Source organism: Solanum tuberosum, unplaced genomic scaffold, assembly GCF_000226075.1.
Source record: "Solanum tuberosum cultivar DM 1-3 516 R44 unplaced genomic scaffold, SolTub_3.0 scf00020, whole genome shotgun sequence".
NCBI lineage: Eukaryota > Viridiplantae > Streptophyta > Magnoliopsida > Solanales > Solanaceae > Solanum > Solanum tuberosum.
Genome location: NW_006238946.1, coordinates 551,091 through 557,511, shown reverse-complemented (window position 1 = coordinate 557,511; position 6,421 = coordinate 551,091).

Sequence of the window (6,421 nt, the reverse complement as noted above, 5' to 3'; positions counted from 1 at the left end):
AAATATTTCAAAAATGTTGTATGTGGGTAGTCTTATTATGCCTTAAATAGCGTCAAATAAAGTACATGTTTGTGATAAAAAACTTATTCTTTTATCCACGCAAACAATCGCTTCAAAAACTCAGTTATTAGCCCCAAAACATACCATTTATATTATTGGCCCGTGCATAGCACAGGTAGCATTATCTAGTAAACAAATATTTGACAAAAATAATAATTATATTATAACAAAAATTATAAGTATTCTCCCCTATGTTTTCAAATATGATCGTGACTATTAATAAAGTAATACATAAAAAAAGTAACATATACTGGAACTCGAAAATAAATACGAACATCAAATTTGTAAAACAAACATTGCAAGATGAATAAGAAAACTGTGAAATAGCAAGTCCATTTTTTTATTGAATAATAATATATTTGGTCTTATATTTGAATTTTTAAGCAGATCATAATTGTAATAATAATAATTGTTTTTTTTAAAATGAGAAAAGAAGAGCGAAAGAAAACTGAATTATATTAAATTTTTTAGAACTATAAAAAGAAGGGAAAAGGCTCAAATATGTCATCGAACTTTTAGAAAAGGCTCATTTATGCCATTCGTTAAAAGTTTGGCTCATTTATGCCATTGCTGTTAAAAAAAAGGCTTATCCATGCCATTTTTTTTAACTCCGGTTTTGCAATACCATTTTTTACACACCAAACATGGTTTAACACTTTTCTATTGGTGTTTTTGGATCAAATGTACATTTTTTGCTTGTTTTCTTTAAAACACCAAGAACACATGAAGAACATAAACAACTCCAAAATTTTCAACATCTTCAATTCTTCACGAAATCATCTCAAATTTCGGCTACACCATTAATTTCTTTTTTAAAAACAAAATTCTAAAATCATTTGTAGAGTTCAAAAAATTCACCCATATTTAAAAATATATATTCCAAAAAACGAAAATCAGTCCCAAAATTTCAAAATTTGCTTTGATTCTTGTTTTTAACATTAGATCTTTGTTGACTAGTGTTTTTTGAGTTTATGTTCAAAATTTCAAATGATTTGAAGTTTTGGAGAATCTACCATTAAAGAATGTTCAAGTTTTGAAACTTTGAAGAAATTTCAATTGGATCTTGTTGAGTTAGGTTGAATTCGAGCTCAAAAGAAATTCAGTTTCGGTATCTAGCTCAGAGCGAAACTACTCTTGAAATTTGAGGCGATTCATGAAGAATTGAAGATGTTGAAAATTTTGGAGTTGTTTATGTTCTTCATGTGTTCTTGGTGTTCTTAAGGATGTAGAAGCAAAAAATGTACATTTGATCCAAAAACACCAATAGAAAAGTGTTAAACCATGTTTGGTGTGTAAAAAATGGTTCTGCAAAACCGGAGTTAAAAAAAATGGCATGGATGAGCCTTTTCTTTAACAGCAATGGCATAAATGAGCCAAACTTTTAACGGATGACATAAATGAGCCTTTTCTAAAAGTTCGATGGCATATTTGAGCCTTTTCCCTAAAAAGAAATTGCTCCTACTTTGAATTTTCTAAAAGCAAAAGGAAAACGTGAATATGTAGTTATATATGAATCAGATGTGGGAAGTTATCCAAATTCAAAAAGTGGATAGAGTTTCTGAAAAGTCATCCAAATGTTAGGCCTCATTTAATTCTTTCCTCAATCTCAAATCAAATTTCAAATTTCAAAATTGTATTATATGATCCGTATTTTTAAAATTAACCACCCACATATAATCTTTGTGATTTTACTTTTTTTCTTAAATAATGTTTTCTTTATTTAATAATTTTAAATTTTTTATTTCAATACATGAAGTTTTAAAATTTAAATTAAAAAATAGTGACTCATTTTAGGAAAAAAGAAACATGAAATTATTTAAATGATGATTTTTTTTCGTGTTAATGTTAGATACAGGTTTTAAGACATTAATTATATTTTTTAATCATGCATAGAATTAATTATAAAATTTGTTTATTCTGGAAATAGCACTATGTTAGTAGTGATTGGTTAATGAACAGTTTTAAAACTGTTTTCTATTTTATGCATTTATTAAGTCATTTAAAATCTATGCAGGAAACTCTTTTAAATATTTACTTAGGTTATGGATAAGTGTAGTAAAAAGCCGTTGGTTGTGGATAGCTTTGAGATTGAACTTTCTCTTTAACAATTTTTTTTAAATCTAATTTTAATAAATTTTCTCTTTAAAAAAACATTATATTTTCTCTTTGTATGATAATGCTTGAGAAAAATGGGGACTGGAGATTTCACGTGGCGAGAAATTTAAGTTAGTTTTGATTAATTAATTTTTATGTGTTGTTTTTACCTATTTTTATCCTTTTCTTATGCTATTTATTTTTTAAAATGTGATTTCATATAAATAAAATTTTCACCCGAAATGCATGTATAGTTTGATATAATATGTTGGGCATTTTAAAAACATCCGATTTAAATTTGAATAGTACTTGGTAGTTTATTTTTTATAAGATTGAAAATAATAATATAAACGGTAGAAGTTTCTATAATAAATCTGCTGTAAAGTTTTTAAAATGTTTATATAATATTTTATTTTCAATTGATATTATTTAGGGTAAATTGAAATTATTTTTACAATTTTGCATGTCTGTTAAATAATGCTTTAAAATTATATAACGTTTATACTATTATGAAATATATCACGTTAATTTTTAAAATTGCTAAAAAAAATTAATTTATTTTTTTAATTGTAATAGATTATTTAAATTAACTACATATAATTAATTTTAATAGTATAGAAATTTGAGAAATTATGTGGTGCTGACATGTGACACTTTTTGCTTCTCCTAATATATATATATAAATAGATAATAATAATATAATTATTATAGATTATAGGTTTCTTTCAAAAAAAAATTCTGAAGCAATAAAAACTCGATGTACTATAAAATGCCTTAACATACAGTTTGAATAAAGAGGATAAATAGCGATTTAGAGAATCATGTTGATCAACTCAAAAGGAAAAAAATATTACAACATTGCAAAAGATCAACATAGAATCAATAAAAATATACAATTTAATATTTAGTATATCGTAAACATACCAACACAAAATTGAAAATCTTACTGAATGAAATATTGAGAGCAAATAAAAATTGACTTCCACCAATCAACAAAACGTGGGTCAAAGAAAATTCTAGCAAAATCAATAAAAAAAATTCTTGAAAAAAAATAACATATTTATGGAATGAAGGAATCAATGGATAAATGGGTAGGTGGTTGCCTTTTTTTTTTTTTTTATAGGAATTCAAAAGTAAGAAGTGGTTACATATTTGAACAAACCATGTTTTTTAGTTACTTTATTTTTTATTTTCACGTTTTTTTTGTGTAGATTTTAATTTATTTTATTAAACAATTTTGATTATCCTTTATTTAAAAAAATTTAACGTGGGCTTAGTAGGTTTTATAGATATATATATATATATTTTTTTTTAAAATCCTTTTTTATATGGTTTTTAAAAACGGTCACATTAAATTTGAAACTGCTTTAAACACATTAAATTTTGAAACTGATTTAAATTTCTATCTTGTATTTTCAATTGTAATTTAATATTTAATATAATTACATGCAATTAATAATTCATATTATATAAGATAAAAAAATAAAGTTTAATATGATTTTATTATTATTGTTATCTACAGTTGGTTATATTATTATTATTATTAAATAAGAAGGTTGTGGAAAGATGGTTAAAATTATTTTTCCAAAAAAAATTGGAATCACACACACACGTTACAATTTACATATTCAAAATTTAAAATTATTTTTAAAATAAAATAGAAATTTATATGTAATCCTATATATAACATGTGATTAATTTTAACTATTTAAAAAATCTATTTATATATATATATATATATAGAATATAGATTATTATTACTATTATTATTATTATTATTATTATTATTATCATTATATATACCATATGGTTTTTTTGCTGATGGCTGATTTCTTTTAATAATATAATATAGAAATTGTATTTAAAAATTCAATTAAATAGATAATTATCTATGATTATAAAATATCACCTTTTTTTTTTGAAACGGTAAAAGAATCAATTAAAGGAAAACATTACAAATTCAGAAACTATTTTAAAAATAAAATATCAATTTATTATTTAACCCTATTATATGTAATTAATATTTTTTGATTATTTTAAAAAATTGTTTTTGTGGTGCTGACCCGTGACACTTTTTCTTCTCCTATTATATATAGATAGATATTAGTAATTAAAATATAATTTTAACTAAATAATTTTTATTAAATTTTTAATTTCAGTTTAGTGTTATTTACTTTTCACCACATCTATTGAACAAGGATTAAAAAGTAAAATAATTAGTTGTATTTTAACTTTCTAAAATGTTACTAATTTATTTTATTATACTTGACCCAAGTCGACTTTAACATGATTCTTAAGCAAGTTTTTATCATGGGTGTATCTTACAAAATTAATCTATTTATTGATGTTTTATAACTCTAAGCTAAATTTTATTATTACTATTATTTTATGGAGAGAAAGTAATAAATTTCTCCAATTTTTCTAAATAAGCAAAAGGGAAATATTAAGTTTTGTATAAGAAGTAAATAATGCGAAACGGTTTAAACATTTTGGAATCACAATCAAAATAGCTAGACCGCAAGAAAGCAACTTTCCTTGCTTAACGGGAATATATGTTAAAATTCTAGTCATAAGAAATTTAAACGAAAAACAAAAATTACATATCCTTCATTTATTAAGAATCTCTCTTTATATTATTCTAACAAAAATACTTGGGACTATTGTAGTATTAAATTTTAATCGAAAACATTTAATATGAACATTCTATTTTATTATGTATCCAAATGATCAACTAGAACATATTATACTTTTGTGTGACTAAATAAAATATACTAAGAGATTATCGAAGTATCAAAAATAATTTAGAAAATGTATAGAAACTTAGTCAAAAGGCCGTACGGACGTACTTGATATCAGAGGTTTGTCAATTTGGTTCAAAATTTCAGAACTCACAGGTTATGGCTAACTTGCTGGCATTGCATGTTTCAAGTGGTTGAAGTTTTAAGTGTCGTACGATGAGAAAGTGGCAATGTACCTCTAATTTGGGCACCATGCAGAGGGAATCCTTCACGTGGTGTATTTTCAATTTTTTTTCGGCGGAGGAAGGTAACAAATCCATATTAGAGCTTCAATTAAATTCATATAACGCATTGCAGAGTCTATTTGGTGATTCTCTCAACAAGATTTTTTTCTTATTCAGGCTCACATTCGAAACATCTAATTAAGAATAAGGGTGTGTTTGGTATGAAGGAAAATGTTTTCTTGAAAAACAAGTAGATTTCTAACTTATTTTTTCATTTTAGTTGGTGGATAGAAAAAATATTTTCTGGAAAATGTTTTTTAATGATTGATTGATGAATGAAAAAAATAATTCAGATAGAATATAATTTCAGATCTGAAAATCAATCCCAATAATTGATATAGGACCCAGAGGAGGCTCAACATAATTTGTGGCCTAAAGCGAAATTTTTATTAGAGGCCTAAAATCTATATAAATTTTATCTATATCTATTTATTTTTCTAAATTTTTAGATGTAAATTACTACTTAATATCTTTTATATAAATGATTTTTCAAATACTTTTTTTTAATTATTAGTTTTAAGTAAGATTTTATCAATTCAACATTGAAAAACATCCTTTTATTGAGACAATTATTATATGAATTATTAACACAATTTTATAAGTAATAAGTTGATAAACTTTAAAGATAAGAGTTAGAATCATAGAATCTGATTCAAAAAGTTGATAACTTGGTATACCTACTTTAATATGAAAATTAACAAATAAATTAAAAAAAAAGAATTTGTAATGCACTTTGTTCAACACTTTTCGACTATTGATTCATATTTTTGAGAGTGTATTACTCTAACTATCAAAGATTTGAAGAAATAGAGTGCAAAAAGAGTTACAAAGGATAAATAATGTGAGTGTTAACGAAGAAAATGTAAGAACCCAAAACAATGTTTCCTTAATTTCTTCTATTTGAATGGGGTTAAAATACATATATATTTTTTTATTTACAAAAATTTGAGGCCCCGAAAAATTGGGGGCCTAAGGCCAATGCCTAAAATTTTATAGGCAAGAGCCGGCACTGATAGGACCCGACCCCGACACTCAAACTAGGACAAGACCCCGATGACCGTTCCAAAATTCGACCTGAGATTTGACCCAGGGGGATTTTTTTTCAAAATAAAAAAATTGACGGGGTCACGAGGGTTGGGGGTAGGGGTGGCATAAAAATGAAAATTTTAAAATTTTGAGATGTATTTCAAAAACTTTTTTTTTTTTAAAATAAAAATTGATGGGATGACGCGGAGGGGGGTGGTA